Genomic DNA, 21,818 nt, shown 5'->3' with positions numbered 1-21,818 from the left:
TCTGGCACCAGGCCAGATGATCTGGTACTCCTTATGGGGCTTCCCTGAGACTGGATAGAATCCTCCCAACCCCACAGTGCTCAGTCTCTCCTGGGGCTAAGCAGGGCTGTCATCTCCTTCTTCTGGTCTCTCTGCTGGCAATCAGAGCCTCCCAGGAAGTCGGGGTGCCTCCCAGGAAGTCAGGGTTTCTCCCTGTTCTGCTCTGCCCATCACTCAAACACAAACTCTCTAAAATGGATCCCCCCCACCTCCCTGACCTTTTCCCTGGATGACCTTCCTCTAAGGGCTTGAGCATTGGGGAGACATTTGCAAGAATGGCTCCAATCACTTTCACCTTCTGTGTTGGGGGAAGGAACCCCGAGAGCACAATCCAAGGCCCCTTCAAGGCCAGGAGGGGAGGAGCAGAGCAACTGTACAGAGCTGCATAACATCAAAGGGCTTTTTGGTCCTCACAACCCAGGAGGCGGACGGACATCACTATACTTCCCTTTAGAAATTAGGGGCTGGGTCTTGTTGATGCCACAACTGCCAGACCTCTGCGTAGCCCAGCCCTGGTGAACCCCACCCTATTCTTCGACATCTCTGTCCACAGCGAGCCTTTGGGCTGTACCTCCTTCAAGCTGCTTACAGGCAAAATCCAAGGACAGTAGAAAACTTTCATGCTCTGAGCACTGGGGAGAAAGGATTTGGTTATAAAGATTCCTACTTTGACACAATTCTCTCAAGATTTATGTACCAGGGTGGTGACTTCACACACTATAAAGGTGCTGGCAGCAAGTCTATCTATGGGGATGACAAGAATTTCATCCAGGTATCTTGTCTATGGCAAATGCTGGACCCAACACAAAAGATTCCCAGTCTTTTTTATCTGCACAGCCAAGGCTGAGTGGTTGGATGGGAAGCATAGGGTCACTGGCAAGGTGAAGGAGGGCATGAATATTCTGGAAGTCATGGAGCACTTTTGGTCCAGGAATGGCAAGACCAAAAAGAAAATCACTGACTGTGACAAATGTAATAAATTTGGTTTGTGTGTCATCTGAACCACCAGACCATTCTGTAGCTCAGGAGGGTACTCTACAGTTCTTTGGGCTCCATATACTCCTTATCTACTTCCAAGACTAGCTGGATTGCAAAGTTTATGACTATGAAATAAAAAATAAACAACAACAAAAAAGAGTGGTTCAGAGAAGGCACAGGAGTTGCGCAAGGTCACGCTGTCAGCGAGGGGCAGAGCTGGGCAGGCCTTCCCCTCTGCTTTCCCATCCGCTTCTGTGGTTACCCACCAAGCAGACCAATTCTGGGAGTGTTTACTCCCGTTTCTGGGCCTCTTACTTTCTCCTACGCAAAATGAAACTGGGTCTTTACCTCACAAACCCAAATGTACAAGGCCTGGTATACAGTAAGTACTCAATAAATGCTAGCTACACACTCATAGGTGGGAGGGTAACCACACAGGTTGCAGATCTGCTGTGAAAGGAGGACCCAAGGCCCACGGAGGTTTCACCTTCAAGGAGGCAGAGGGGCTGGCACTGGACATGCCTGAACCCCCGCTCAGCACTTCCTGCTCCTGGCACTGAAACTTCCTGGCCTCAGTTTCCTTGCTTGAGCCTGGGGTCTATTGAAATGGGATGTTTTCCTAACGAGGTGGAGGACTGGTGGGTGCTTCCTTTGCATTTGTATTCTGTTGAGCGAGTGAGTAATTAGCCTATTGTTGCCTCAAGGTACAGGACTCTATCTTTAGGTAGATCCCTCCCTTTAGCGTATCTTCTAGCATACAGGGGGTCTGTCTCTCTCGGTCTCTCTCTCCTCCCCTTTCCCCACCCCCATCTTCCTTTGACCTAAGAGAAAACCCTGGGAAAGTTTAAGGCTTACACCAAAGAGATGTAGAACTGGGTCTTAAGACCCCCAGGGAGGGAAGAGGATATCTCAAATTCCAGTGCCCCAGGGAGTCAGTAAGACGACTTCAGTGTAAGTACAGGTAATACATAGCGGTGATGCCCCCAAGAATTTAGATCCCTTAAAGGTATTTCAGTTCCAAAACTTTCAAATGCTTTACTCTGCTCTCTGGTCAAAACAATGCTGAATTCCATCTTCTGGCTTCTAGCGGAAACCTTTGTCCCAGCAGTGCCTCCACCGGGTGCCTGCGCAGCACTGCTGGCCCATTCCCTCCCCACCTTCCTGCCACATTGGTTAAGGATGAGCAGGAGGGTCTCAGTAGGAATCTCCTGAGGGCTGCCTCTGCTGACAGAAACCAGCCATAGTTCCTGGTTCTCCTCTGAGAAGCTCCCAGTCTTGCATTCCTGGGATGGTGAGATCCACAGCAGGTGCCTCCTCCAGGAAGCCTTCCCTGAATTCCTTGACAGGCCCAGGTCACTATACTCTTTGCCTGTGCTCCACAGCATGCCTTTCACAGGAAACTCTGCACTGCAAACCCAGAGCCCAAACCAGTGAGAACTCATAAATATGTGGGGTATAGGTTAATAAACTCACCTGACATGTGGCCTCCCAGGGGTGACTTCCACTCTTGGAGCCAATTCTCCTATCTGTAAAATGAATTAAGATGAGGAAACATTCAGAGAATGTAGAATGTGAAGCTGAACAATGGTTCACAGAGATATGTAGGTCGGTCCTAAGCCCTGCAGCCTGTGAATGTTCCCTTACATGGGGCATAAAGAAAAACAGAGGGGGATCCCTTGGGGGTGTGACTCAATGAAGGGTCTTGAGATGAGGAGAGTGGCATGAATTATCCAGGTGGCCCTAATGCAATCACAAGGGTCCTTATAAGAGGAGGCAAGGTCAAGGGAGGAAGTAGAAGGCCGTTATATCAGAAGCAATTATTCCCTTGCCTCTTCCAGCTTCTGGGGGTCACCAAGGGGTCATGAGTCTCCAAATGCAGCAGCCTCCAGAAGCTAGAAAAGACAAGGAACAGATTCTTCCCTCCAGCCTCCATCCAGAAGGGGCCAGCCCTGCCTTCACCTAAGACTTTTGGCCCAGTGATACTGATTTTGAGCTTATGACCTCCAGAACTATAAAGAATAAATTTGTTTGCAGCCACTAAAGCTATGATACACATGGAAAGCACCTGGCATGTATGTAATAGGTGCCCAGAAATGGCAGCCGCTCTTACCTGGAGGCCCTACCATCTCCTTCTTTCTCTCCTATGTCCCTTCTCTTCTGCTCAAGATGTCTTTTCTCTGGGCTACCCAGGGGAACCTGCCCTGCCCATCCTGCCAGTCTGGCTTGAATGCCACCTCCACCAGAAGCCTTGCTCACACCTAGGAAAGCTAATTCTCCAAACGAAGGTGCTTTCTCCAACAGTACCTGAGCCTCCCCCCCCCCCCCGCTCCACCCCAAAGAGCCAGACTTGCTCAAGGCACGCAGCTGGGGATACCGGCCTTGTAAATCTGACACCAGTGAATTAAAACAAGACACCCAAATCCGAGACCAGAAAATGGGCTTTTCCAGACTTGGGATTCCAGCTGCTTTCCCAAAGAGCCTTGCCTGTCTGGATAAAGGCGCCAGTCTCAGGACCCCTGTGGGCAGCCAGAAGTCTCCCAGGGAGACCTTCCCTTCTTGATGTGCCAGGTCTTCCCATAGATTGTCCCTAAGAGCAGGTTAGGGCCGGGAAAGCAGATGACTGGTCCATGGCAGGGGCTAGGCAGCCCTTGGATGATGAAAGGGGCCATTCCCATTCATCTAGCATTTGATCTCAAACAGAAACAGCACTTGCTGCATGCCAGGCTCTGGACTAAATGCTTCACACACCTCATCTTACTTAATCCTCCCAACAACTCCACGAAGGGGTATTACTATCACCTCCATTACACAGATGAGGAAACTGAGGCTCAGCAAATCTGGACTTTTTAATCTAAGTCACACTGCAGCACAAAGAACAACCAGGTACAGAAACCAGGTCTGCCTTCCCCAGAACCTGTCCTTAAAATAGCACAGTTGACATTTTGATCCTGTGTCTGTCTTGGTCTTTTTTTTTTTTAAGATTTTATTTATTTATACATACAAGAACTGGGGTAAGGCCAGAGTTGTGGGGGGGGGGTGACCAAAGACAGAGTGGGGAATGGAACAGGCAGATCGGCTGAAATACACTGCTGAGGGGAGCAGCAGGCGAGTCAGGAGAGGTCTGCTGCGCCATGTGGGTTGCTCCCTGGCTGGGGATTGAACTTGTGATGCAGTGGCTGTGGCAAGCTTCATAGGTTGCGTCTTAACCCCTTGCACCACCAGGGATGCCCTGTCTTGCTCTTAACACCCAGGGAGATGGGTGCTGAGCTGAATGGGAAAGACTCTGGGTGTAGGTCTTAGCTCTCTTTACCTTAAGAACCTGAACGGGTGACTTCAGTCTGTGCCTCAGTTTCCTCATGAACGCAGTGTGAAGAGCCCACCTCACAGATGAGACAGTGAAGTTTGATTCATAATTCACTACTTTCAGGTCACCTGGGGGCTGAGATGCCTAGACCACCTCACTCCCACTCACAGGACCCACAGACCCAGAGGCTGGGTGGGGATGGGAGGCTTCCTGAGCAGGTGGCTGTGGGATTCTGCTTCATCTGCGGTGAGCTGAAGCCTGGGAGTGGCAACTGTCAAGGAGTCTAGAAGTTCCGAGGTTCATTCAGTCACTTGCTCGCCATTCCTCTGCTTAAAACCTGCACAACCCTTCCTTCCCATACCATTACACATGCGTCAAAATTCCTTACCAGGCCCTTTGTAGTCCTCAAGACCCCAGCCCTCCACTCTGACTCTGCCCTCAGTACCACTACAACTTGTCCCCTAGCGAATCACGGCTGCAAGCTCTCCCCTGCCTCCGTGCCTTTGCACTGGCTAGTCTCTCTGCCAGGATTGCTCTTTGCCTGGCTCTGCCCACGGCAGGTTCCTTCCTGCTATTCAGTTCTCCGCACGCACAGACCTCCTCTTACTCCCAGCTAAGTAGCCCCTATTTATCATTTCACCTGCTCATTTTCTTCCTAGCACTTACTATCCCCTGAAATTATCTTCTCTATGTCTGCAGCATCTGTTTGCTGTTTGCCTCTTCCCACCAGGATGCCAGCTCCATGACAGCAGGGACAACTTGTCTCCGTTGATTCCCCAGCACGCAGCAAGGTGCCAGGTGCCAGTAAGGTACGAAATTCATGCCGGGCCTACTGCGTTTATGAGTCGAAATGTTTCCCGAACTGTAAGGAGAGGTCACGGGGAGAGCCGCTGGCGGGGTGGGGGTGGGAGTCTCGCCTTGGCGCCAGGCCAGGGACTGCAAGCCCCTGAAAGCGGGGTGTCCAAGTCTTCCGCTCGAGGTTCCAGCCGTCACCCCGACTTCGGTCCGGCGGCGCCCCGGGGCCTGGAAGGCGGACGCGAGGGTCCCTGAGCGTTTCCCCCGGTCCGGCAAAGCCCCCTCCCCCGCCAGGCCCGCCAGCGGGCGGGCGGGCGGAGTGGGGGCGCAACGGGGCGCGCGGACCGCCAGGGGGTGCTGTCGGGGCGCGCACGGCCCGCCTAGCGCCCGGGGCCGCGAGCGAGCGCAGCCAGGCCGCCCGGGAACTTTTTTCCTCCCGCTCTCGCTCTCCTTCTCCCCCGCGCGCCGCCCGCCGCCCGCTCTTCCTGTGCGGAGGGGATCGCATTTCCCCGCGGCACCCGCGGACAGCAGGCAGGCCCGGCCGGGTGCGCGGCCAGGGCCCGGTCCCGCGCCGCCCGCTCCCCGCGCCCCCGGGCGCCGCCCCCGCCCGCGGCTGGGCTCCGGAGGCGAGTTGGAGAGCGCGGCGGCGGCGAGCGCGAGCCGAGCAGGCCGCCCAGCCCGCGGCCCGAGCGCCGGCGCGAGGAGGGGGCTCCGCGGCCCACCCTCCTTCCTGCCTGGCCGCGGGCCGGCCGGGCCGCCGCGCCCTGACCCCCATGGCCGCCCGGGCCTCCGGGCCGCGAAGTCGCAGCGCCTGTCCCAGGGCCCCCGAGTGAGCGCGGGCGCAGAGGTGAGCACCGAGCGCCAGGGCGCCGGGGCGCCGGGGACGCGGCCCGGGGCGGGGGCGGCGCGAGCGTCCGGATCCCGGGGAGGGTGAGACCGGGGGCCGCGTTCCCGGGGCGAGCGCGCTTTGGGTCGGGACGTGGGGTCTGCAGGGTCATCGCTTTGTGTGGCGTGGGGGGTGCGCGAGGTCACCGGATGGCCGTCCGGGGAGTTGCAGGGTGGGGGCGCCCTGCGCCGCGGGTCAGGGTCTCCGAGAAGGTTTGTGCGGCCGCCTGGGGTCGGCTGGCGGAGCGGGGGCGCGAGGAGGGAGGGTCGAGCGGGGCCGGAGGCTCTGCGTGCGCCCTGGCGCCCAGTGTTTGGGAAGCGCGGGGTGGGGGCGAGGGGGGCACTCGCGCGCCTCGGGGGGCTGGAGGGGAGCTTTGTGAGCGCGCCGGGGTGGGGGGCGGGGAGCTGACTTCTCCCTGCGGGACCAGGGGCCTGGCGTGGGGGGCCGCGTGGGAGCCTGGGCGGCGAGGGGTGGTGAGGGCCGTGAGCGCGGAGATGGGGTGCCGCCGCTCCCGGCGGTGCCCCGACGCGGGCAGGGCGCCCAGGCCTCGGAGCAGGCCCCGCGACCCGGCAGGAAGCGGCCCCAGAGGCCGGGGGAGCTCCGCCGCGGCCGGGCCCGGGGGCGAGGGCCCTTCGGGGTGACGTCACGGTCGGGGGCCCCCGACGCGCGAGCCGGGCGCCCCCGGACAGCCGAGCGCTGGCCGGGTCCGAGGCCCCCGCGCCTGGGAGGCAGGGGGCCCGGGAGGAGGACGTGGGGGCGCGCATCGGGCGGCGAGGGGGAGGGGGTGGCAGGACACGGGGGTGACATTTGGAGCATGGGGCGCGTTGGGGGCCGCCGAGGAGGGGCGGAGGGGAAGCGAAACACCAGCCAGGCCCGAGGCTGCAGCGGCCCCGGCTTCCTGGGGCTCCCGTTTTCCCTGCGAGCGGTTTCCTTTCTCGGGGCTCCGGGTCCTCCTGCCCACGCCGAGGCCGGCGCGCGAGCTGGCGCGCCCTTCTCCCGAGCCCTCGAGCCTGGGAAGCGCCGGCGCCGGGGCTCTGAATGGATAAAACCGAGAGTAACAATGCGCTATTGGGGGGCTGGGGGAGGGGAGGCCGCGCGCCTGCATGGCGGACCCCGGCCCTCAGCTTTCCAGCTCCGCGCTCCCTCCCGCAGCGCCTTCCCAGGGTCTGAGCAGGCTCGGATTCAAGGACCCACGCGGGACCCGCGCCGCTCCCTCCCGCCCAGGGTGCCCCCGCCTTCGTTTCTCTTCCAGCGCAGCGGTGTGTGAGGATTCAAGGGCATTACATCTGGTTGCAATCCAGTTTCATGCCGCTGCCGGGCTGTTAAGACCTAGCGCTGACGTCAGAGCAGGGGAATTACTTCTTTTTATTTTATCTTTTTTTAGTTGTCTGCTGCCCTGGGAGGGGAGGCGGGGGTGGGTTAGGCGAGCTCTGATGTGGAGGCGCCAGCGCCATGGGAGCCCCAGACTGGGGGCTTCTCCCTCCATCCCTGTCCGACACAGGAACCTCGCTCTGCTCTGGACCAGGCTCACCCTGGGTGGGGGCAGCTCTCACTGCAGACTGAGTGGAGCCCCTCCCTCCCCCACTGACCACACAGCTGCATTTCCAGAGGCTTCCCTGGGACGTGGAGCTCGGATGTGGAGCTGGAAAAAAAAATCTTCCAGTTTCCCACCCCTCCCCCCTCGACAACCTAGGGGTATACGGGACCCCAGGAACTCTCAGGAGGGAATCCTTAGGAGCAAGGAGAAGTGGCCTTTTGGGTGACAGAGAAGAATGGGTAGACTTTTTGATCTCAGGAGCGGCCTAACCCAAAAACCCTGGCAAAGGCTCTCACGAGCAGAAGCCTTGGAGGGAAGGAGAGTGTGCGCCAGAGCCCAAGGGGGTGAGCCAGGCCCCACAAGTCATCTGTGGGGTGGGCAAAGCAGACCTTTCCCAACAGCCAGGCTCCCTCTGGCTTCCTTTCTAAACAGAGAGACCTCGCCCCCCCCACCCCCCACCCCAAACCAGAGGTCCTGGCTGGCAGGGCCCCTGGCTGATTCTTCTGTAGATGCCCAAGTCTAGAGCATGGTTTGCAGACTCTTGCCAGTGGCTTGTAGTAAGAAATACATTTTAGGTCACAAGTCCCTTCAGTTCCACTGTATATATCTGAAACAAAAGTTTAGTGAAATAATTTCTGTTATGTCTGCGGATCTGATACTTTCTGTTCTAGTCTACTTGATTTTTTTAATGCTGGTTGTGACCCACTGAATTGATTTCATGACTCACTAATGGGTGATACCCCGAGTTTGAGAAAACAGGCCTAGAAAATGAATCCGTATTCAACAAACATTAATCGAGGCCCTAATAATTTCTCTCTTTTAATTACTCAAGTAACACATGGGTCAGTTCTCACTGTGGAAAATGTAAATAACCCAGAAGTCTATAGAGCCAGCCCCTCCAGCAGGTTGTAATCTAAATGTGTCCTTCTGATATGTTACTTATGTATAAATGCCTCATCTATACAAATATATAGTTTTCTTTTACCCCAAAAGAGAATACATCTCAGGGCTTATCTCGCAGCTTCCTTTTCCCTTTGCATTTGTGCTGAAGAGATTGTAGGGCGAGGTGTTGACTTGATGCCTGGCTCCACCAGGTGTGAATGAGATGTTTACCTCTCTGTGCCTCAGTGTCTCTGTCTGTATAATGTTGATGATCACAGTGTTGGCCTCACAGGACTGTAATGAAGATTTAAGGGCTTAATCCATATAAACATAAAGTTTAAAAAAGCACTTGTCCCAATATATGTCCGTTGCCACTATCATGGTGATCACTATTTTATTTCCATGGCAGTCCATGCTGGACTTCATTCTTTTAATAGCTGCCTGTGGCTGTGGTGTGGATATTTTCTTTTACTCCCCGCCCCTCGCCTTCTGAGGAGGCGGGGGCATGTGGCACAGGGGTGCACCCTGGGCAGTGTTTCTGTGGGAGAGGCACCTGGGCTCACTGGCCTGGAAAGAATAGGTATCTTACAAGGAGCGACCGGTTTTTGAAGTCCTGTCTCCAAGGAGGTCCAGTGATGACTGAGCAGCAGATAACACCGGAGGAAAACAGCATTGTCCAAGAAGCTCATGCCAAGACCTGGGCAGGAAATGGGCCCGTTGTGAAAGCACCGTGTTTGCGGGTGTTACAGGATGATGAGGGAAAACTTGTGGGCAGGTCTCAGGCAAGGCTTGCCCTCAAGAAGAAGAGGAGAGACAACGGATAATTCCGTTCCAAGGCAGGCGGGACAGATAACCTAAGCTTCAGGATTCAGGGCTAAATGTGTCTAGTCTTGGCCAGCATTGGGGGGCTTCGTGTAAGAAGGAGGCTCTGAGCAGGTGCTTCAAGTGCAGATCAGTAAGAATGAGAGGAGCATTCCTGGCACAGGGAACATACCCAGCAAGTCTTTGGAGGCTGGATGGGACGTGCTCTGTGTATCATGGCCAGCAGGGAAGGAACTGGCTCAGAAACAACAATGGCAGAAGACGCTGGGCTGTTGGTGGTGCTGGCCTGCTTTGCCTCCCGTTCAATCCCATTCCCTCCTACCGCAGCAGAGATCCCCTTCTCCAGCTTCTGCTTCCATGCACTTGCCTGGACTGTTCTAGGTGGATGCACCTAGAATGCCCTTCACCTTCCTCCCTGACTCCCAAAACCAAAACACACGTCCTGCCTCCTCCTCCTCTGACCTCCAAGGCAGAATGAGTCATCTTCTTTTGTCTATACCTGGGGCATAGCATTTATCATAGAATTATCAGTAATTCTGCCAGTGTCTATCCTCTGGTGAGGCTGAAGCATCTAAGCCCCAAAGTGCCGCTCCCTCCTCTCTCCAACCCCTGCAGTAAGGGGGATATTCAGAAGCACTTCCTGGGAGCCGGGGCCAGGTGATGTGGGATTGTGCCCACTTGGTTTCTGTGGGCCCCTTTGGGATTTTCGTGGATTCTTTGGTGCTGATCTGGGGACTCTATCCTGCCAGAGATTGGTGGAGACAACAGCACTGCCCCCGCCCCAGGCTGCTCCCTAAGGGGGCTGAGGAGAAACTGGCTCATCCTGTTTCCCAGGGGATTGAAGAGACTCAGACAGAGCTGTGCCCTGTGCCTAGGTGGGTCACTGGGGATCTGAGACTGGAATGTGACACCTGGGAGGAGGTGAAGAGTGTGGGTGCCAGGGGCTGGAGGCATAGATGGGGGCTTGACTAGCGAAGATTTTCCTCAGCTGCTTTTGTGGGTTTTTTTTAAGATTTATTTTTTATTTATACAATAGCTGGGGTGCAGGCCAGAGGCGTGGGAGGGTGAAAGGATTCACCAGAGACAGAGTGGGGAGCAGAACCGGCGGACTGAGAGAAATACACTGCTGAGGGGAGCAGCGGGCGAGTCAGGAGAGGTCTGCTGCACCATGTGGGAATCTCCCTGGCCAGGAATCAAACCTGTGCTGCAGAGGCTGTGGACAGCTTCACAGAGCTGAGGTCAACCTGCCCCCCCCACCCCGCCCCTCCCACACCCCCTCACGCTGCGCCACCAGGGAGTCCCAAATGTTTGTTTTTTTAATGACTTGCAAATGAGTAGAAAGTCTTGATAGAGAGAACAGTTAAGTAATGCCTCTCTTCCCTTGCCTTTTTTTCCCCCCCATGTCCCCTCAACCCAAATTCATATGTTGAGCCTGCCCATCAATGTGACCATATCTGGAGTCAGATCCTCTAATGTTAAATCAAGTCATAAAGGTGGACTCTCACCCACTACTGGTTCTTGAGCCTGTCTGAAGAGCGTGTGTGATGGGGAGTGGGGGCGGGTTGGAGAAGGGGGGGAAGGGAAGCGGGAGAAAAAGACAAGGAATGGGGAGACTTGGGGAAGAGTGGGGAGATGTTCTTACTGCTGAAAGGTATGCTTAGAATCAGGAAGGGCCAGGTGCCCTAGGGATCCCCCCACACTGGGGGGTTCCTTCACTTGTTGACCCCACAAGCAACCCTCTGGTGGTTTTCTGGCTCAGCCCTGTGCTGACACTGGACCCCAGAGATGAGCACATGTGTGGTCCAGCCTCCCAGTCCCTTCAGGACTAGGGGCCTACAGACAGTGGACATCTAGTTCTGTACGACATGGCCAGGCTCAGGGGAAAAGGGCACCCAGAGCCTTGGGGGAGGGCAGAGCCAGTGCTGTGAGGAAGGAGAAAGGCAGCAGGGCCTGGGGGGTGGGGGCTATGTGTGTGTGTGGGGGGTGTGTGTGTATGTGTGTGTGTTGGGGGAATCATTTGTCAGTTGTAGGGGAGAGGACCCCAGGCTCCCCTCTCCCCTCAGGCTCAGTTCCACCTGTAATTTGGGTGATGGTTGTCTGCTTGGGCTAAGAAAGTAGGGACCCCACCAGAGGGAGATACAGTGGACAGGCCCCAGACTTAGGTGGGGGGAGTCTTTAGTGGAGTGTGGGCTTCTTTCTTGGAGTCCCCTTCTTTGAGACTGTGCCCCATGTATGTGGTGGGAGAGGACGGAAGAAGTACCAGGTTCAGAGTGAGAAAAGGGTTGAGTTCTAATGGCTGCTTCGGGCAAATCACTTCCCTCTCTGAGCTTCAGTTTCCTCCCCTGTCAAAAATGGGAACAGTAATTGCTGCAGGCATTACATGTGGTGATGGTGTTGGGGTGTTTTTCCATCAAAATTGTAAGGAAGTCCTGAGCTGGGGGTCATAATACAGATTTTGAGGTTAGGTCAGCTTGAGTCAAATCTACAACCTCTAAACCTTCTGAGATAACACTGACCAATGCAATGTCTCTTTTCCAGTTAGGTTGAAGTAGATGGGTTTTCTGGCTGGAGTTTGTGTTTTTAAAGGGGCTTTACTCCCAGTGATGTGAACCCCAAGAAAGCATCCAGCAACTGGTGACTTCAACAGCAATGAATGTGGCAGTGTAAACACAAACTCATTCACTAGTTCATTCATGTATTCATTCGCAAGTCACATATTGAGCAGGGATTGCACACCAGGGTGCTAGAACACAACCATAAAATATGACAGCTTCTAATACAGCACATGTGAATAAACACGTGTATTTTGGAGAGTTTTCGGTTGCCTAGGTTCAGATCCTGGTTCTGCCACTTACTGACTTGGACAAGTTATTTACTTTCTTTACTTAGTTTTCTCATCTATAAAATGGGGGAAATAATCATACCCACAGGGAAAATAATGAGTTAATGCAGATAAAATACCACAGTGTCTGATAGATAGAAAACACTAGAGAATGATACCTCCTTTTCAGCATTTTTATTCTTGCCCTAAAAAAAACTTATAGATCTGCTTGGTGCTGAGGAAGGTCAGTCCCAGCCAGGGCTTTCCTGAGAGGAATGACACCCAGGAAGGGGGAGGTGGCCCTCCAAGCTCCCACCAAAGGAGGCAACTTCTTGAATCAGTACTTGCCTCCTCCTGGCCTGTTGGACTCTTCCATGGTGACCCAGAGCTGCTTCTCTGCAGCAGGACCTCAGCAGGGGAGGTCTGACAGTGGGGGCTCTGAGAGGGCCTTATTCTCCTAGGTAAGGTCTCACTGTGCTAGCAGCAGGTGGGCCTCAGACTTTAAGAAAGATGTTGGTGTCAAGAATTGAAGCTGGGGCCTCCTTGTTGGTGCAAGGGGTTAAGTACAGCACTGTGAAGCTGTCCACAGCCTCTGCAGCACAAGTTCTATCCTCAGCCGGCCAGGGAGATACCCACATGGCGCAGCAGACCTCTCCTATCTTACTCTCTGCTCCCCTCAGCCATGTGTTTCAATCATTCTGCCTGTTCTGTTCCCCTGTTCTGTTCACTCTGTCTTTGGTGAATCATCTCACCCCCAACACCTCTGGCCTGTACCCTAGTTCTTGTATGCATAAATAAATAATAATAATAATAAAGAATTGAAGCTGAAAGTGTTTTCTGATTCCTCAATCAGAAAACACAAGCTCCAGGACATCTGAGATTACCAGAGGCCAGCAGATCATATCTGGGTGTCCTTAGGCAGGCCCTGCCAGCAATCTGAGCTGATATTTCCTCATTTATCAAATAGCAAAAGTAAGTAGTATCTACTTCATAGTTTTGTTTTTAAGAGGGTTAAATGAGATAGTGCCTCAAAGCACTTAGCTACACTTGGCACATCGCAAAATGCTTCATAAATGTCACCTATTAGTAATGATCAGAATTCTCAGAAAATGTAAATTAAAACCACCTGAAAGATTTCTTCTTGGAGGCTACAGCTCCTTAGAGATGTGAAGTTGTAAACCATCCACGAGCTCAATAGAATTAAGAATTATTACAATGACTAGAGAGACATGGAGGACCCAAGAGGCTTAGCTCTGAAGCAGTCACCCAGTAACACTGGGTGGGGTGTGGGGAGGGGAACTAGAACTGGGTCTCAGTACAGTGCTCTGTGATGTGCTGACAGTTCTTCCTTCAAGGAGTAGTCACAGGTGATCAGCCGTGACATACAGCTGTGGTCACATGGGCCTATCTTCTGGAAGCTTCGGTCTGATAAGGAAAGTGAAATGTGTACATGATTATGACTAGAGATAAAGGGCTAAAATAAAAATCACCTATTGGGAAAAGGAGGAGGAAGAATCATTCATTCATTCATTTGAGGGGCCAGGCCTTGAGTACTAGTTTTTAATTGTGGGACGATTTGGTCGCTCAGGGGACCTTTGAGTGATGGCTGAAGACATTTTTGGTTTTCTCGGCTGGGAGGTGCTGGCATCTAGTGGGTAGGGGCTAGGGACACTGCTAGTAAACATCCTAGGATGCACAGAATAGCCATCACAACAAATTATCTGGCCCCAAATGCCAGTGGTGCTGAGGAGGATTGAGAAACCCTGTCCTGGAGGAACCATAGTGACCAAGCAATGCTGCCCCTGCTCTTTGGAGGTTTACAGTCTGGTAGGTGAGCAGATGTTAAAGAAATAAGTGTACAGCTAGGGACTCTACCGCAATTGTGTTGCTAGCTAAGAAGGAAAATGGCAGAATGTTGGAGGATGCTTTTCATTCCATCCAAGGGAGGCCTTGGGGGTCGTCTTTCCAAGCAGGGATCACAGCCCTGACTTTCAGAGGCAGAAAGTCAGAAGGTGTGGTTGGGAGGGGCAGGCTGCCAGGCACCTGGTGTGGGTATGGAGAGACAACATAACGTGATCTGGCCTCAGGGGACCCAGAAAGTGACTTCCAGAGGTGGGGGGACTGTAAAGGTCAGGAAGAAGACTCAGCTTTGCCAAGGTTGAGGGAACTCAACTCCCAGTATCTGTGCTCCAGGGCACTAAGCAGAGGGCCTTGCAGAGGCCTAAGGGGGGTGGGGGGGTGGGGAAACACGGATTGCAACCTCCATACTTTATCTCAGTTGTATTCCTCTGATAGGTGGGAAAGAGAAAGATGGGGGAGAAGAGAAGGAGGAAGAACAATATTTTCATTTCAAACACAGATAGGGGTGGGGGAGGTAGGGAGGAATCTGGTTTAGGATACCTTTGAGACAAGCACAGAAAATCCCCACTGTGGCCCGAAATAGCACTAAAAACAGACATTTTGCCAAATCAGACTTAATTGAGTGGCTCTCTCTTCTTGAGTCCAGCAGGATGTGGATGGAGCTGGCTGCGTTCCCTTGGGGTGACATTGTCCCCAGGGGCGGGGAGGAGGGTGCCCTGGCTAATTAAACAGAGAGGCCTTGGTCTCCTGGGCAGGGCAGAAGTCTGGGGAGCACAGCTTGGCAGCCCCTGGCCTCTTTCTGAGTGTTCCAGAGGTGGTGACTGGGGAAGGGGGTGAGGAATGCCTGGTAGCAGGGCCAGATGGGTGAAAGCAGAGGTGGGAGAGACTTGGTTTCTCTAAGTGAATGCTTGTCTCTTCGGATGCCGAAATGGATCATAGAGAAAAGCCATCATTTAATGAGTGTCTGCTATTGTGCTGGGCATTGGCTGGTCCTCTCTAAACCTTATTAACTGCCCTATACAGATTGTCAAGGTAACTGCAGCTGAGAGAGGTAAGTGACCTGCTTGAGGCCACACAACCACCAAGTGACAGAGCTCAGATTGGAGAACACATTTGTTAGGCTCCAAAGCCAGGCCCTGCCTTCCTCATATGGTCACTCATCCATTTGGCGCTGAAGTAATCCTGTGACCTGATGGGAAGTTTTTAAAGCTGGAGTCAGATGGGTATGAGCTTGAATTCTGACTGGGGCAGTTTTATTCTCTGGCTTTCTCTCTTGGAGCCTTCCGTCATCTGTCAAGTGGGCATAATCATGCCTTTATCCTGGAGTTGCTGTAGGGGTTAAGCAGCTTGGAAGGGGACAGGAAGGGAAAGAGGGAGGCCCAGGGAGGTCAGGACCAGCCCTGGGCCACCCAGAGTGGCAGGGTGCAATAAAAGAGCCCGGGTGGAGGGAAGCAGTAAGATTGCTGTATCTCAGTGCAGTATCAGTGTTGGGTTTCTTTATTTGAATGGGGAGAGAGGGCAGCCCCCACTCTTGCAGGTAGAGACGGTGGTGTGGAATGCGGGTGTTTATTTTTCTTTGCCTGTGAAAGCCCTGTTTCAGTTCAGGCTGATAGGACTTCCCAAGACACTGTAAAGAGTGTATCTGCAGCTGCACTCTTTGGGGTGCCCACCATATGGAGGCATCTGCCCAGGTGGGCACTGAGAGGGCACGTGCAAAGTGAGGTCCCCAATGCAGCCTGTACTCCCGTATCCCAAAGCTTGGGATACCTCGGAACCCCCAGAAAAAATGAGGGGTGGGTGAAGACCTTGAAACCCCATCTCTCAGCCAGCTCCAATTTGGCCCTCCTGTTCTCATTCATCTCCTTATCTCCTGGCAGTCTGTGGGTTGCTGGGAAGTCAGGGGCAGCCTTCCTGATTGACAAACAAAACAAGTCTTGCTCACAAGAGAGGGGAGGTTGGCTGGGCCTTTCTGGCTCCCCTCCCCCTGCCCTAGCCCCTGGCTGCAGGCATCTCTCCTGCTCCACCCAGCTGGCACCCTACATTCTGAGGGGCTGCAAGACTGTTGTCCGGCAGGCCACTCTGGCTGGGCACCCTTTGCACTGGGGAGGTAGATTTGAGGAATGATGGAGTGACCATGAGGCAGGATTTTGCTGGAATAGCCACCCCCTCCTTCCCTTCAGCTGGCTGGGAAGGCAGCTTGGAGAGGAAGCCAGGCCGGCAGGCAGGTAGCAGAGAAAGACATCGGATCCAGGGGGAGCAGCAGAGAAAGCAAACAAACAGGGCTTTGTGTGGCTGCAGATCTGCGCCTCAGAAGGGAAGCCAGGCCAGTAGTGGGGGAGGGGGGGAGAGGGATGGGAGGCCAGGCCATTGCTCTGGGCCAGAGATAGGCAGCTGGACTAGCTCAGGCTGGGCAGCTAGGGAGCAGGGAGTGCCACTGTGTGTGGACAGGCATCTGGAGTCACAGCCTGGCTGAATCCCAGCTCTGCCACTTCACTCCTTAACAGATCTGGGCTTGTTTGCCCACCTAACCTGGGCAGAGTCACACACATGTAGGACTCAGGAAGATAGTCATCTGGCCCAACTGGCCTAGCCCAGTCACTGTGAGCTGCCATTCTACCCTTGTCTCCCATCATTGCTAGGACACAGGGTAGGAGGTGATTAAGGTGTCTCTGGGTAGCTGCCAGCTTTGGTGAATCTTCTGGAAGCACAGGATAGCTGCTCAGAGCTGTGGACACTCTAGGGGCTTTAATGGCAGCCATGCTGAGGGGAAGCAGGTCCATGCTGTTCAAAAATAGATGCCTGGGGTATACGTAGGCAGAGACCGGCCTCTCAGGCCCCAGGGCGAGGGAACCAGACCATCCCGGACTACATTGCGGGGTGGAAGCGGAATAGGTTGGGGTAAGGGACAGAGCCAAGTACATGGGGTCCTTCTTATGGAGAACATGAGAAGCCATGTCGGGAGGTGTTGATTTCTGAATTCTGTGGAGGACAGTCCCCAGCCCCGGCCTGCCTCTCTGGGAGCAGGGCAGGACCCCAGGCCTTGTGAGGGGAGACTAAGACTTAGGTGGGAAACTGTCAGGCCAGACACGCAGGCAGCTCAATTATCGCCTCCGGAGCCATTTCCTCTCCTCTCCTCTCTCCGACCTCGAGAGGGGGCGGCGAGAGGGCAAACGCCCGCGCTTCCTGCCCGCCCCTCCGCACCCCTCCCGCGGCGCCCACCATCTTGGCCGCGCCGGGGCCTCCTCCGCCGAGTCCGACCAAACAAGCCCCGGCCGGCGGGGCCCGCGACGCCGGGAGGGGCCGGGAGCCTCCGGGCGCGGAGGCCACGCAGGGGGCGGGGCGGGCCGCTCCTGTCGCCATAGCAGCGCCCCGTCCCGGCGTGCTCCGCGGGATCGCTGGGCGGGGCTGGTGAGGCCCCGCCCCCTTGCTGAGTCCAAGTCTTTCCCGGAACTCGAGCCTGCGGCCGGCGGTTCGCTGGGAGACCAGATCCTGTGCGGGTTATCCTTGGGCGGCACGGGCTCTGCCTGCGAGCCTGGCCGACCTACGTCAGGGCAGCGGGAAAACGCTTCCTGGTGCCAGGGTAAAAGGGAGGCTGCACCCCGCCTTCCCCACACTCCCGTTGCTGGAGGGCAGTTGAAAGTAGGGACTGGGCTCCAGGCCACGCTGCCCCTGAGCCGCAGGCTCCGGGCCTCCAGCAGTGCGCTTTGCTTGGCCGCCCACGGGCCAGCCAGGCCCACCCCTGTCCTGAGGCCAGAGAGGAGGGGACGGAGAGTATGCCCCCAACATGCCACCGCATCTAAGCCTGGATCCGGCGGCCTAGCCGGCCTTCCCCCCCCCCCCCCCCCGCAGCCCAGGAGGATGGCCTCCCCTAGTTGGCAGCCTTTGGACTGTCTGGCCTGGAAGCACATTCCTACCTCCTGAGCTCGGCACCCCGCCTGCCCTGGGGGCAGCCTCTTCCGGAACTTCACTGCCAACCCAGCTCTCCCCTCCCTTCCCTCTCATGTTTTAAGTCCCCAACTGGTTGGTCAGTCACCCCAGGGCTGCCTTCTACACCCCCCCCCACTCCCGTCCCTTCAGAAGTACCGACTCAACTGACCTCTCCCTTGCTGCCTGGACTGGGCAAACTGCTAAATTTAATGCCAGTCTTTTGGATCTTGGAAGGGATGCCATGTGCCTGTTGAGCAGCTGTCCTTTCCCCTTTTTCCAGCTCACCCAGGGTGCATGCATTAGGAGGGGGAGAATGGGTTCAGTTGCAGGAGGGACTCAGACTTGATAGAAAAAAGAACTTACCAGTGCTAAGTATTTTGTTTTAAGTGGAGTCTGTCAGATTATGAATGCTGATTACAAGAAAACGTTTTTACTATAATTCTACCCCCTCCATGGGACCACTATCAACATTCTTTCTCTGCACATGATAAAGAATATATGGTAAATATAATAAATATAAAATGTAGATTCATGCTATATATTTGGTTGTATAAGGCAATTTGGTGGTTTTAAGTTTTTTCCCCCACTATAAAAGGAGGATATGCTTATTATAGACTTGGAAAATATGACAAGTTAAAAGAAAAACAATTTACCCATACTTCCAGTCTCCAAAGGCAGTCACATTTAACTTTACCTCCCGTTCATGGGGGGTTTTGTTTGGTGCTTTTTGTTTAAGTATGCCATCACTCCTGAGTACCATTTGATATCCTGCTTTTCTCGTTTATTGTTGTATAACATGCTCCTTTTCCCGAGCATGTGGGAGTCTTGAGACAACTGGGACCATATTCTTGGGAGAGCTTCAGAAAAGAACCAGACTGGATGGTAGCTTTCTGATTGTTCATCCTCTCCCCAGTCTGCAGACCCATAGGAGCCCTTCCTCATGGCCACTAGCCTCTGGTAAGCAGCTTCAGGCAGGGGATCCTGCTTACTGAGGCCCAGGAGGCCACCTAGGGACATTGAAGACTCATGGGCCCAGCTGAGATCCACGCACCAACAGCAAGGGGCTTAACCCTGGCCCCTACATGCAAGGCTAAGTGAGGTCTCAGATCTCAGCTTCATCCCGGGGCTCCTTTCCCCAGCCATGCTCAGACTAAAAGACTCTTCTTTGGTCCTGTGACCCACCTTCTGCTCCCTCTGTTCATCCTGGGAGCCAGTTTCGATTGCCCTGAGCCCCACAGCCTCTCCTTGGGGTCACGTGGGCCTCCACCATGCACAGCCACCCTCTGCCCAGTTGCCCCTTGAGCCAGTTACAAGTTGCCCTTGCCCTCTCCCTTCCCTGCTGCCAGGTCTTCTCCTCTCCCCGATTCCTGAATGGCTGGATTCTAACATATCCAAGCCCTGCGTGAAACAGGCCTTGGAAAATCACAGTTGCCAGGGATGGATTGGCATTTAAAAGGCATCCAAGGCTTGGGGGAAAAAAGCTGAAGAGACAAGAGAATGCAGGGCTCTGTCTCCAAGCAGCAGCTGGATTTAGTGGATGGAAAATCACAGAATGCCCCTTTCCCTGGGAATAACACCCCTGGCAGAGGGGCAGTGGGTGGGGCACCAGACATGCCCCACTGGCCACCACCTGCCACCACCACTGTGTGCGTTCTAAAATGAAAAGATGCAAGAGGAATGTTGTGAGCCTACAGCCAACAGCCCTGTAAATTATATTCTCTTAACAGGTTTATTCATTTATAAAATATTTAAGGCCTGCTTCCCTTTACCTGCAGCAAGAAGGCAGCCAGGTTAGGGATGAGATTGATGCTCTGAACATGATTTATTTATCTGGATTTGCTCTTCTGGACTGGGCGCCACCTGCGTGTGGAATTTAACCAAGTGTCAAGATAGGTGTGTGTCTGTGTGTGCTCCTGGGTTTGGGGGCCTTTGTGTGGGGCGCATTCAATCTGCATCCCTTTTTTTGGGTGGGGGCACAGGAAGAGGTTTCTGAATGTGGAGGGGGAATGCATGCTGGCTGTGTTCAGGCTCATGTGTCCAAGTCTGACTGTTAGATGGCTGAGTGTGTGGCAGCGTGTGTGATAAGAGTGTATCATAGAGGTATCTGTGACTAGGACTATCATGTGTTTTTTTGTGTGTTTGTGTGTCTGGGTTGGGGGAGTGCACTGAGGGACAGTTTTGTCTGAATGTGTCTTGGGTGCTCATATGTGCTGTGCCCTTCAGTATGGTTTGTGTGTCTGCATTTGTGCGTGGGGAAACCCGTGTGTGTGACTGAGCATCTGTCTATGTGTTTGTGTGTCTAAACTGTGGTATGAGGCCTGTGGAATGTGGTGAAGGATCATCAATGGCTGAGGCAGTGGCTGCTCATGGAGTTACTGACATCTGCTTCCCTTCCTCCCGCCCCCCACCCTGCTCCCTAAGCCCAGGGCACTGGGAGGGTTTGGTGGCTGGCATGCTTTGAGGCAAGGCCTTGGCCTCCAGGCTGGACTGGCTTTGGGGACTACAGGAACAGTGGTAATCCCTGACCCTCCTCCAGTACAATGGGACCTTCCCTGTCCTGTGGCTAAGAGACCAGAGGAAACTCCTGGGTGAGGGTGATCAGGCTCCCATTTCACAGGCTAGGCAACTGAGGTCCAGAGCACACATAGCCTGTAGGCGGGCAAGCCAGGACCCTAATGCACAGCTTGATTTCTTCTCCACACTTTGCTCTAGGGCAGCCCCTCTCTGGGCTTCAGTTTCCTTTTCTGTTCACTGGGGTGGGGCAGGGAGGGCTCTTCTCACAGAGCATCAAGATTGGAATAGCAAAAGCACAGGGAAGGCAGAGAGTTTTCAAGGATCACTCAGGGAGTTGAATGCAGCTCGGAGACAGGCAGCAAGAACACCAAGAAATGAAGGGAAGCTCTCTGAGTCCCACAGGTGAGTCCCAGCTCTGGGGGTGACTGCACTCAGGGTGTTGTTTCTGCCTCTTCCCTAGCCCCAGGTGGGACCTAGTGACCCCAGAAGTGGCAGGCATTTGGTTTTCCTCAGCCTCATGACAGCCCTTAGCCCCCACGCCCCTACTTTAACAGCTAATGCATCTGTCACTACTTTCCTAATGAGGCTTCAGAGGGCCCCCCTGGGAGAGATACCTTTGCTGGCTGGCTAGCAGCTGAGGGAATGGGCCAGCCTCAGGGTCAGATTGGGAAGAAGGGGGCCTATCCCCTCTCCCGCCTGTATCTCCCAGCTGGCTTAGCTGTGAGGCCATGGAGGCTCATTTAGGCCCCCTGAGCCAGCTGTTTGGGGACAGGGAGGAGCTGGAGGGTTTGGGGAGCAGGAAAGGCCATACCAGGTGCACATTTTTCTTTGGCAGCATGACTATTTGTAAATAATACTTCACCTGGTCGACAGATACGTTTGCAGGCTTACTGTGTGCCAAAACTGAAATCGGGCATGATCTGAGTGCTCCTATCTCCACATTTGGGGAGGTGTGGCCAGGGGGGTAAAGACAATAATCAAATAATCAGGTTATTTGTATCATACATTCATGTATGGGAATCCACATTTACCACAAGATAGCGGCAGGAAGAATACATTCAGAGCTTCTCTAATGGAGAGTTCTGTGCTTGGGTTTGTGGCTGCTCTGGTCACCTGCTAAAGGCTCTGCTAGGACTAAGTGAGCTAGGAGCCCAAGACTTCTTGCTGTGTGAACCCGGGCAACAACCCATCTTCTCTGGGTTCCTCCGAGGCTAGAAGTTGCCTTCCAGCTCCATCACCTCTGAGAACAGTCTGTGCCTCTTCTTCCAGTGTTCTTTGTCCCCCCCCACCCCCCCACCAGAACTCTCAAGACATCTATCGGTAACAACCTTGACTTTGGAATGCCCGAGGCACTGCCCCAGGGGACGCCAGGAGCCACTGCACAGAACTGCCTCAGGCCCCACCTGCCATTTTGCTCTCTCAGAGCCACTGCCTGGGCCTGGAAGAGAAGAAC

The 21,818-nt window shown here is 54.4% G+C and overlaps 1 protein-coding gene and 1 pseudogene across 4 annotated transcripts in view; both read left to right on the top strand.

The window, feature by feature from the left end:
* Positions 1 to 667: 667 nt before the first annotated feature.
* On the top strand, positions 668 to 1,040 carry LOC119231522 (peptidyl-prolyl cis-trans isomerase A-like; annotated as a pseudogene).
* A 4,862-nt stretch (positions 1,041 to 5,902) lies between these two features.
* RAI1 (retinoic acid induced 1) overlaps positions 5,903 to 21,818 on the top strand; it is a 116,366-nt gene continuing 100,450 nt past the window's right edge. For all 4 annotated transcript variants that reach the window (XM_037491638.2, XM_054688942.1, XM_054688940.1 and 1 more), the window contains exon 1: positions 5,903 to 5,963. The gene's annotated coding sequence lies outside the window, so the exon portion shown is untranslated. The remainder of the gene's footprint in view (positions 5,964 to 21,818) is intronic.

This window comes from Talpa occidentalis, unplaced genomic scaffold, assembly GCF_014898055.3.
Source record: "Talpa occidentalis isolate TD23 unplaced genomic scaffold, MPIMG_talOcc4v2.1 talOcc4.7, whole genome shotgun sequence".
Taxonomy (NCBI): Eukaryota; Metazoa; Chordata; class Mammalia; order Eulipotyphla; family Talpidae; genus Talpa; species Talpa occidentalis.
Note: the sequence above shows the minus strand (reverse complement) of the source record. Positions and strands in the feature narration are given on the sequence as shown.